This window comes from Schistocerca cancellata, chromosome 10 (genome assembly GCF_023864275.1).
Source record: "Schistocerca cancellata isolate TAMUIC-IGC-003103 chromosome 10, iqSchCanc2.1, whole genome shotgun sequence".
NCBI classification, from domain to species: Eukaryota; Metazoa; Arthropoda; class Insecta; order Orthoptera; family Acrididae; genus Schistocerca; species Schistocerca cancellata.
This window is the reverse complement of record NC_064635.1, coordinates 9,464,869-9,477,015: the sequence shown is the minus strand read 5'-3', so window position 1 is coordinate 9,477,015 and position 12,147 is coordinate 9,464,869. Positions and strand designations below refer to the sequence as shown.

Genomic DNA, 12,147 nt, shown 5'->3' with positions numbered 1-12,147 from the left:
ACTTACAATGATGACGAAATGAAATAACATTATTGTGAGTGTCGGAAGCTGAAGCTAATATGGAAGGGAATCTCGCAGTTGCGTAGTAGATCCGTATCAGACTGTCGAATTTCTTCGAGAAAACTGATACAAAAGCTAGTATCACGCTCTAACTTTTATACAGTATCCCATTATACTGTAATGATTTTGTAAAACGTCTTTTGTAATCGACATTTGACAAAGATATCGGATACTGTGATACAGTCCTTGGCGTTGTTCTTTTGCGAGTATTCCAGCAGAGGGCGTTGTGGAGGGCCGTTGTTGTCGGTGTCTCGCGCACACAGTGTCCTGGTAGCCGGCGACAGCGGCGCTCTGGATCAACACCTCAGCGGAGTGGCGGTGCGTGAGTGTGAGTGTGGTCTCATTCAGTAAAACTTAAAAAGCTGTGCCTCTGCTTAAGGTCTTATTCGTTGAGTAGATAGTCTCACTCATTCAAGTAACGCGTGAAAATTTAAACTTCCTCCATTAGATTAATCCTAGAAGTCTAAAGGCAGGAAAGTGTTACATTGCTGCTAAACCACAATTTATTCAAAGGTAGTCGTATATTATCGGTTATGGATTAGTTAAGTATCATTATTAGACGTCCAGTCGTTTGTTACGTGCGAAATAAAGTAAAATATGTCTTGTTTTATAGGCTACTGCAATCGTAAATTTTGCGAGGTTTTAGTAGTCCAGGGTTAAGCAAGTGACACTTGCTGGTGCAACCGTTATTTGCACGTGCTCTTCTATATTTAATCATCTCACTGTTTATGGGTGTTCCGGATGCAGTTTCATTATTTGTGCCTAGGTTTTCGTTGAACAGAAGATGGAAATTGCGCCCTGTCTCTGCTCTGTACAACTTATCGTGTGCTGTGCACAGTTTGTCTACCGGTGCTCTTGTTCTACTGAATTTCCTTTCGTAGTGGTCCCTCTTACTTCGCTTGCTTTTAATGGGACCTTGTGTATTTTATTTATTTCTTACACCATGCATCCAACTGTGAGAATTTCAATTGGGTATAGTGTGTGTCAATTTCTACATTGACAATAAGTACTTACACTATATTTACAAGTAAAGATTAGAAAGTAAGGTGACTACAGTGATACGTAACACAATACGATGAAATAAGTAACGTTAGACCTACAGGTAACAAAGTTAGGCCTACACAATGCATAGTATAAAACATAGTAAATTAAATATCAACAGGTCATTTAACCCAGAGAGTTAAATATAAGCAGTTAACACTGAGTTACATATGTGACAAGAATGTACAGCTTAATGTTCAGTTTATATGATAATACAAGGTATTTTATTTTAGGGCAGCTTCTCAGTGCATTTAATAAACTCCCGCAAACTCTAAAATGTCACGGCTAAAAGAAATTGCCTCAGAAGCTCTTTAAATGTAGATTTTTTGCCTATTTCACTATTGATTTCTGGAGGGAGAGCGTTAAATATCTTTATACCAGAATACTGTACACCCTTCTGCACAAACTTCAAATGTTTACCTTCAGTGTCTAAATCATGTTTGCTCCTTGTGTTGCACTGATGGTTATTACTGTTACATTTGTATAAATCGGCGTTTTTACTTACGAAACGCATAAGTGAATGTATGTATTGAGAAGTATTGTAAGAATTCCCAGAATCCGGAATAGGATTCTGCAACTGGATCTAGTGTCTACACCACACATCACTCTTACAACACCATTTTGAGTAATGAATATTTTCTTTGGAAGAGGGTAATTTCCCCAGAAATTATTCCATATGCCATCAGAGAACGGAAGTAACCCTAGTAAGCTGCCCTTTTTAATGCTTAAGTTTGCCCTTTCAGATGACTAGCATTGCAAAAATTGAAGAGCTGAGTTTCTTGTAAAGATCTAAAATGTGATGGGACCAGTTTACAGTAAATCTTCACGCCTAGAAAAATATAAAATGCCTTGCTGAGTGTCTTAACATCTTAAATGTTTTTTTGTGATACGTATCCTCTAATTATAAACCTCTCGGACGCCGTTGTTTTTCGCAAAGTAATGAACAGAGTACCTGTTGGCTCAACACAAAAGTTTTGTCTCAAGTACTGATAGTGTTGAGGATCAGTGGACAAAGTTCAAAACCATCGTACAATATGCGTTAGATGAGTATGTGCCACGCAAGATCGTAAGAGATGGGAAAGAGCCACCGTGGTACAACAACCGAGTTAGAAAACTGCTGCGGAAGCAAAGGGAACTTCACAGCAAACATAAACATAGCCAAAGCCTTGCAGACAAACAAAAATTACGCGAAGCGAAATGTAGTGTGGAGAGAGCTATGCGAGAGGCGTTCAATGAATTCGAAAGTAAAGTTCTATGTACTGACTTGGCAGAAAATCCTAAGAAATTTTGGTCTTATGTCAAAGCGGTAGGTGGATCAAAACAAAATGTCCAGACACTCTGTGACCAAAATGGTACTGAAACAGAGGATGACAGATTAAAGGCCGAAATACTAAATGTCTTTTTCCAAAGTTGTTTCACAGAGGAAGATTGCACTGTAGTTCCTTCTCTAGATTGTCGCACAGATGACAAAATGGTAGATATCGAAATAGACGACAGAGGGATAGAGAAACAATTAAAATCGCTCAAAAGAGGAAAGGCCTCTGGACCTGATGGGATACCAGTTCAATTTTACACAGAGTACGCGAAGGAACTTGCCCCCCTTCTTGCAGCGGTGTACCGTAGGTCTCTAGAAGAGCGTAGCGTTCCAAAGGATTGGAAAAGGGCACAGGTCATCCCCGTTTTCAAGAAGGGACGTCGAACAGATGTGCAGAACTATAGACCTATATCTCTAACGTCGATCAGTTGTAGAATTTTGGAACACGTAGTGTGTTCGAGTATGACTTTTCTGGAGACTAGAAATCTACTCTGTAGGAATCAGCATGGGTTTCGAAAAAGACGGTCATGTGAAACCCAGCTCGCGCTATTCGTCCACGAGACTCAGAGGGCCATAGACACGGGTTCACAGGTAGATGCCGTGTTTCTTGACTTCCGCAAGGCGTTCGATACAGTTCCCCACAGTCGTTTAATGAACAAAGTAAGAGCATATGGACTATCAGACCAATTGTGTGATTGGATTGAGGAGTTCCTAGATAACAGGACGCAGCATGTTATTCTCAATGGAGAGAAGTCTTCCGAAGTAAGAGTAATTTCAGGTGTGCCGCAGGGGAGTGTCATAGGACCGTTGCTATTCACAATATACATAAATGACCTGGTGGATGACATCGGAAGTTCACTGAGGCTTTTTGCAGATGATGCTGTGGTGTATCGAGAGGTTGTAACAATGGAAAATTGTACTGAAATGCAGGAGGATCTGCAGCGAATTGACGCATGGTGCAGGAATGGCAACTGAATCTCAATGTAGACAAGTGTAATGTGCTGCGAATACACAGAAAGATAGATCCTTTATCATTTAGCTACAAAATAGCAGGTCAGCAACTGGAAGCAGTTAATACCATAAATTATCTGGGAGTACGCATTAGGAGTGATTTAAAATGGAATGATCATATAATGTTGATTGTCGGTAAAGCAGATGCCAGACTGAGATTCATTGGAAGAATCCTAAGGAAATGCAATCCGAAAACAAAGGAAGTAGGTTACAGTACGCTTGTTCGCCCACTGCTTGAATACTGCTCAGCAGTGTGGGATCCGTACCAGATAGGGTTGATACAAGACATAGAGAAGATCCAACGGAGAGCAGCGCGCTTCGTTACAGGATCATTTAGTAATCGCGAAAGCGTTACGGAGATGATAGATAAACTCCAGTGGAAGACTCTGCAGGAGAGACGCTCAGTAGCTCGGTACGGGCTTTTGTCAAAGTTTCGAGAACATACCTTCACCGAAGAGTCAAGCAGTATATTGCTCCCTCCTACGTATATCTCGCGAAGAGACCATGAGGATTAAATCAGAGAGATTAGAGCCCACACAGAGGCATACCGACAATCCTTCTTTCCACGAACAATACGAGACTGGAATAGAAGGGAGAACCGATAGAGGTACTGAAGGTACCCTCCGCCACACACCGTCGGGTGGCTTGCGGAGTATGGATGTAGATGTAGATTAGCGTTAATTCAGTGACTGTAAAGCCATTTGGCGCTAGCATTATCTTGAGGTTGTATAATTCACAATGCTTTCTGTTTTCAAGGTTACTTCCAAAAGAATAAATGATGCTATTAAAATGGGTTGTATATGCTTTATAGAGTGGCAGGGATTCCTGCTTGTTATACGAACACGTCCGTTTTCTATGTATTTTGAACACATCACACAATTTTGTAATACTTACGTGGTGCACCCCCTTTGTATTTTTCGTAATTTATTTGCCATGTTTGTACACAATACTGTGTCGAAATACTCATCGGAGTGTTCGCGATCTCCTAATTTTTTTTCTCAGTTTACCTTAGTATTAATTTTATGACAAAGTGCTTTTGAATTTGCCGCGAACGTAAGCAGTGTACGCTAAGAGTAAATTTTACACCTTGTTTTTGGCATTCACGTTCGTTACCATCAACTGTCAACTAGATTACCACCCTGGTTCTTAACCTAGGCGTGGGACTACAGGACTGATTAGTCAGACACCGCTATCAGTGTTTTTGGGGAAGGGTTAAGAGTCGAAGTATCAAAGCCAAGCCTATTACTTTCAGTTTCCATTTCCTTAATGTCCTTACTGGGAAGCTAATTTTCAGCTGTACATTGAATTTGGCTGCTAGGTGTCAGGTGTCTTGCATCCCTGTTAGGTCTGATGGAAGTTACGAAGTGCCCTCACTCTGAAGTACTCCACGAATACTGTGTGGGTAGCCGGTCTGCTCCTCACACATAGCCAGCTACCTGGCCCATTTACGTGAACCTACAGCCCTCAACCCTATCGCGTAAGTCTAGGAAGTCGTAGCCCAGCTTCTCACAGAAACTGCGGAGAGTCTGATGCAGTCTTCCACTCGATTCAGAACCGAGGGGAATCGATCAGTTCTGGGAACAACCTTGCAATGTGAGCTTTGTTCAATCTACATGAGAAACTCTGGTCTGGACAACCTTCTCTGCTAGTTTTTAGAATGATCCGTTAAGCTCAAAGTATTACTAATACCATTTTAAAACTGAATCAACTATTACAGAAAACGAGATCTCTATGAAGGAAACAGAATATCCTAGAATAAATGTTTGTAATTTACTAAAATTTTTTAAAGTGACCGCTGCTGAAAATGGAGATTATCGTTAATTTACGACGAATCCAGATAAATAATAATAATAATAATAATAATAATGGAAAATTTAATATAACATCGCATTTTACTGATAATATATGCTAATATTAAAGAAGACGATTGACTAAGCAGTGGTTTATGATTGGCACTTGTTAACCTCCAAAGATTCTCGAAAATGAACGTTTATTCACGTTGATAGAAACTGAAATTCGTGGTGAAAGATTCTTTGAACGAGGATATTACTCTTAAAATTGTAGGTACCAGATTCACCTCTTACCCACAGCTGGGGATTGGTGAGTAATTTTATGTACAAAACTCTAGAAAGCCATACATGTAACATTTAACTGTTGCTAAAGAATACTACACAAAGCTTGACTTCCAGTCCCGTGCATTGTGAAAATGCGGTCGGGTTTTTAGACGTGATGAATCCACTGTAGCAAGGTAATGCGAGCTCCATTTTCCAACAAACCTTTCCACCGCAAAAAGTACACACTGACTACAGGATGAAATTAGCCAAGCTCTGGAATATGTTGATCACCCGCCGCAGCAGCAGGTCCAGCAGGTCCACGCATACACCGCGCCTTACTGACCCGTGCTGCTTCAACTTGGAGCCAATCCTACGTCCTGTGATGCCCCTATACACGCACTGAACAGCCGACAGACCGACAAGTTGCGTGTGTAGGCGTTTCGACAGACCAACGAACTTTCCTTGTCCGGATGGCGGGCTGTTAGGCCCACCATACAGCTGACACCACACTCCCCTCCCCCCTCGGAAAGAAATTAAGTCGTGTGTGGCGCTGTCGTACCAGTTGCCTGCCGAAAGTTCGTCTTTTGTCACTATGCCTGGGATTAATTGTTGTTCTGACATATATGACAGGGTGCAAGGTGGACTGACCTTCATAGACAGTGTCTGCGGAAATTAGATTACAGATATTTGTGGGAGACGCCATCCGAGAAATAAAGCAACATAGATGCAAGAAATGGACTTCCATTTTTTTGAGAAATCTATAATTGTTTCCTTTGGCACATAGAAATAATAGTCCAACTTCTGTATTTCGTTTTAAGGTTTATTTCCGATACTTAGCGGAAATGAAATCTGAAGACTCAAATATCGATCATCATTGGATGTTAATTATAAAACCTACTTGGTTCAATGTTGTAAGTGTTAAAAAGGTCCAGCGTATAACCAAGCCCTTTGCTATGAAAAGCGAAGTGTGGGAGTTACTTTACTTTTCAGACAGTTGCTAAATACTTCATTTTTTATATATCTGTTCTTGTAGTTGTTGGATGAAACGCTCCAGCACAACGTGTAGTCTTTCTTCTTCGAGTTAAGTTTCTCAGTTTCACGTCGTCTTTCAGGCTATGTACGTAGACATTCACGTAAACGCTAATTCATTTCACTGTACCATTATGGATCTCCTCAGTCAACTACAAATCACGCTGCAGGTCGCAGGATTCATTTTAGTTAATAAATGAGGGGAGAAAACAACACTGAACATGAGGCCCTCTTAATGTCTGCTAATGGCCAGAAATAATAAGGCAGTGAAGATCATACAGCCTCTCTCATGACTATTTTTCATTACAAAAGCTTTGATGGCGATTAGAAGCTCCGAAGTGCATGATTCATCAATCCCTAGATAATTACGAAATCATCAGATCCCAGCTGCTGAAGTCACAGAACTTTGGTAAATTTCTTTCCTTGAAGTAGCCACTTCTTTCCCCACAACTTTGTCTTGGCTTTTTTGGCAGTCAGTTTTAAAACATCCAAGGTGAAACTCATTTTTATATCTGTGTAAAACCAGTTGGCTCTCGTAGATAATGAACTCAACGAAATTAAACAAATCACAACAGGGTGGCGCTGCGATCGCTGAGTGCAGTCGATCGGGGCATGTAAAGGCTGACACAGTTCCGAACAAACACGTGTGTGTGTGTGTGTGTGTGTGTGTGTGTGTGTGTGTGTGTGGGGTGAGAGGTGTTTTGAAGACACACAGAAAAAACACGTAATTCCCATTGGTATAAGTTAGTAACACTATACGAGTCTCTCAGAACGCACTCCCAGACATTCACCACAGCAGAAAGTACTGCTGAGTGCATGCACATCGTAATACTGCCAGTAGAATACGAATGAATAACTTGCTAAGTGGTATAGAGCACTTCCAAACTTACCGCATCCAGAAGTGCACATAAATACGAAAAGCAGAAATTTGATAACTATGAGAAAGATCATTTGACAAAACATCAGCTGCAAGCTGCATCTCAAAACAGCACCTAGCACCACACAGTTATAGCCTTACATTGACCTGTCTCTGTAACCTAACTAGCGTGTACATAATTACCAAGTATTGCTATTGCGCCTCAACGTCAGCTCAGTAGCCCCCCCCCCCCCCCCTCCTCCACCCAGGGTGCTTGCCACTCTTCTGCGGGTTCGTGCTTGGCTACCATGGAGCCCCAACCTTAGCAGCACCTTTTTCCTTTCATGCTGCATGTCTCTCCTCTTGCTGTTATTTTTCCCATTCCTTGTGTAACATGTCTTGGGTGTTACTGGGAATGCTCCATATTGTCTGTCGCAGACCCAAGAAGTCTCACCATTGTTTCCGTTCCCTTTTCCTTTCCTCGTCTCCCTACTCCTCTCGTTCGTCCGCTTCGGCGTTTGAGGTTCTCCCCTTTCTTCTTCTTCCCTGTGTACTCCTAAAGGCTGGCCCACGTGTCTGACGCATAACAGGTGTGTGGGTAATGCGTAACTCCCAGCCCCAGATCGACAGGCAGTGTTCGCATGTACCCCCTGGTACAGGCCAGGACCAGGGAGAGGTGATTGCCTGAGCTGCAACCTTCCCAGATTGCCCGCTGGTGCCACTGTCAGTATTTGGGAGGTGCGACGTGAGTTGTGATCTGAGGTGTTGAACACTCACCTAAGGAAAGTGCTCCCACTTGTGAAATGGGCCCCCAATTGGAAGGAGCGTGCTCTCAGAAACACTAGCAATCATGGGGATTTTCTCGCAATGAGTTAATCATCCTCACAATCAACATCTACGAAATGTAAACATAAAGACGCTAATGATTCAAAGAATCTTCCTGCTGCACAACAGTGCCTCATGGTCTCACGTACAGAAGACAGTCAGACCTTGGCTAAAGTAAATCTTTTTATTATTGAGAGAGGTGTTGATGCAAATGCCGGTGCTTTTAAATCCTGCTCTCGTTTACAGAATGACACTTTGCTTTTGGAGATTACTTCTAATTTTCAATCACAACAACAGCTTGCTGCCTCGCATCTCAATTGCTACCCTGTTCGTGTCGAGGCCCACAGAACTTTGACTTCGACTAAGCTCTAAGCTGCTCGACGGTCTAACAAAGGCCGAAATCCAATCTTACCTCTATGATCAGGGTGTCATTGCCGCTCATCGTGTAATGAAAAAGGTAGATTCCTTAGATTCCTCCTTGGCGCCCACCCGCACTTTTTCTCACTTTTGATGCAGTGGTGCTTATGTCCAAGATCAAAGCAGGCTATGAAATTTTCATAGTCCAATCATACATTTTGAACCTCGTGTGCTGCTACCAGTGTGATCATTTCAGCCACACTAGAACGTCTTCTCGACACACAACCAAATGTATAACCAGTGGTAGGGATGTGCACAAGGGCGATTGTCCACCTTTTACTCCCCATTGTATCAACTGCATTGGCGTCCATGCCGCCTCCTCTCGGAATTGTCCCGGGTAACTTAATGAGGGTGCTGTCCAAGAGATCCAGATAAAGGAAAAAGTGCCTTACCCAGTCGCTCGCAAATTATTGGCTAGTCGCAAACCCTGCATTCTACTGTCTGGCACCTATAGTTCTGTTCTTGTTACCTCTCACTCTATGAAGGACATGGCCAAGCAGGCATGCGACCTCAAATTCAGCTCTCAGGTTGTGAAATCACCCATTGTCAAGATAGCATCGCCATCCCCCCGTCCAGCCGCTGATGCTACACCCCTACATCTCTTTCTCATCATGACTCTCCTCCAATGGAACGTTCGCAGCCTTCGGTCCCACAAGGAGGATTTACGGCTCCTCTTAGCATCGCAGCGTTCCCTTGTACTCTGCCTCCAGGGAACGAAATTGCGCCTTCACGACCACTTAGAGCCTTCACATTTCTTACTGGTTCGTTTTGACTTTTCCCTGAGGTCGGCATTCCACTCATAGGGGCGTCATGCTCCTTATATGGGATGACATTCATAGTCAACCCATCTCCCTAACTTCCCATCTTAAAGTTGTTGTAGTTCGCCTTTTCCTTCTCCACCTGACTTTTGCTCTCTGTACCATTTATGCCTGTTATCCAATCTCACCAGGGCAGACTTCCTTCAGCTCATTGGGAAGCTACCTCCCCCCTTTCTCCTACTTCGTGACTTTAATGCGCATCACCCCCTTTTCGGTTCTCCCAGAACCTGTCCGAGAGGTGCCCTCTTTGCTGATCATTTTACTCAACTCAACCTCTTCTGCTTTAACATTGGAGCATCCACATTCCTTTCAGACTCCTCGCACACCTGTTCCCAGTGCATCCTTCTCCATTGCCCAGCTTCCCATCGTCCTGAGTAGTCTGTTCTTTCTTACACCTACTCGAGCAACCATTTCCCATGTGCTATCCGTTCGCTGACTCCTTCGCCATCTGCGTCCACACACAAATGGCAGCTTACTAAGGCTGAGTGGCAGCTTTACTCCTCCCTAGCGACCTTTGAGGAACAAAATTTCCTGTGATGACCAGGTGAAATACACTCCTGGAAATTGAAATAAGGACACCGTGAATTCATTGTCCCAGGAAGGGGAAACTTTATTGACACATTCCTGGGGTCAGATACATCACATGATCACACTGACAGAACCACAGGCACATAGACACAGGCAACAGAGCATGCACAATGTCGGCACCAGTACAGTGTATATCCACCTTTCGCAGCAATGCAGGCTGCTATTCTCCCATGGAGACGATCGTAGAGATGCTGGATGTAGTCCTGTGGAACGGCTTGCCATGCCATTTCCACCTGGCGCCTCAGTTGGACCAGCGTTCGTGCTGGACGTGCAGACCGCGTGAGACGACGCTTCATCCAGTCCCAAACATGCTCAATGGGGGACAGATCCGGAGATCTTGCTGGCCAGGGTAGTTGACTTACACCTTCTAGAGCACGTTGGGTGGCACGGGATACATGCGGACGTGCATTGTCCTGTTGGAACAGCAAGTTCCCTTGCCGGTCTAGGAATGGTAGAACGATGGGTTCGATGACGGTTTGGATGTACCGTGCACTATTCAGTGTCCCCTCGACGATCACCAGTGGTGTACGGCCAGTGTAGGAGATCGCTCCCCACACCATGATGCCGGGTGTTGGCCCTGTGTGCCTCGGTCGTATGCAGTCCTGATTGTGGCGCTCACCCGCACGGCGCCAAACACGCATACGACCATCATTAGCACCGAGGCAGAAGCGACTCTCATCGCTGAAGACGACACGTCTCCATTCGTCCCTCCATTCACGCCTGTCGCGACACCACTGGAGGCGGGCTGCACGATGTTGGGGCGTGAGCGGAAGACGGCCTAACGGTGTGCGGGACCGTAGCCCAGCTTCATGGAGACGGTTGCGAATGGTCCTCGCCGATACCCCAGGAGCAACAGTGTCCCTAATTTGCTGGGAAGTGGCGGTGCGGTCCCCTACGGCACTGCGTAGGATCCTACGGTCTTGGCGTGCATCCGTGCGTCGCTGCGGTCCGGTCCCAGGTCGACGGGCACGTGCACCTTCCGCCAACCACTGGCGACAACATCGATGTACTGTGGAGACCCACGCCCCACGTGTTGAGCAATTTGGCGGTACGTCCACCTGGCCTCCCACATGCCCACTATACGCCCTCGCTCAAAGTCCGTCAACTGCACATACGGTTCACGTCCACGCTGTCGCGGCATGCTACCAGTGTTAAAGACTGCGATGGAGCTCCGTATGCCACGGCAAACTGGCTGACACTGACGGCGGCGGTGCACAAATGATGCGCAGCTAGCGCCATTCGACGGCCAACACCGCGGTTCCTGGTGTGTCCGCTGTGCCGTGCGTGTGATCATTGCTTGTACAGCCCTCTCGCAGTGTCCGGAGCAAGTATGGTGGGTCTGACACACCGGTGTCAATGTGTTCTTTTTTCCATTTCCAGGAGTGTATATAAAACGTTATCCTTACTGCTGCAGAACGTTCTATTCGTCGCACTTCCTCTTTACCACGCCGTGTCCCATTCCCTTGGAGGAGTGAGGCATGCCGCGACGCAATTCGCGCACCGAGACGTGTTCTCCGCATTATAAACCGTCATCCTACGACGGCGAACTGCATTCATTATAAACAGATGCGTGCAGTCTCTCGTCGCGTGCTAGAGAATAGAAAAATGCTAGTGGGATGTCATTCACTAGTTCTTTTAACAGTTCCACCGCTTCCTCTGTCATGTGGGCCAACTTACGACGGCTCTCTGGGACCAAGATCCATTCGCCAGTTTCCGGACTGAAAGTAGCACACTGTCATTGTGGACCCTATTGTTATCTCCAACACCCTGGGCCACCATTTTTCGGGGGTTTCGAGCTCTTCCCACTATCACCCTGTCTTCCTTCTTGAGAAACGAGCGTAGGCGGCTCGGGAGATCTCCTCTCAGGATCGGGAGTTCTAAGTGCCGCCTCTTCTATGAGGGAGTCAGGTCATCCTCTCGGTTCATACCGAACCTCCGCCCCAGGGCCAGACGTCATCCACATTCAAATGTTGCAGCACCTTTCTCTGGTGGGCAAGCACTTTATGCATGACACAGCCGCTAATGGGCAGAAGGCACATTTCCCAGACGTTGGCGTGAAGCTACTGTCATACCCATACCTCAGCCCAGTAAGAGCAAAACCTTCCTCCTAGCCACTGCCCCATCTCTCTAACC

The 12,147-nt window shown here is 45.1% G+C and overlaps 1 protein-coding gene across 1 annotated transcript in view; it reads left to right on the top strand.

Moving 5' to 3' along the window:
* Positions 1-286: 286 nt before the first annotated feature.
* Positions 287-12,147, top strand: part of LOC126106700 (uncharacterized) — a 32,779-nt gene continuing 20,918 nt past the window's right edge. Inside the window, exon 1 of the mRNA XM_049913080.1 lies at positions 287-388. The gene's annotated coding sequence lies outside the window, so the exon portion shown is untranslated. The remainder of the gene's footprint in view (positions 389-12,147) is intronic.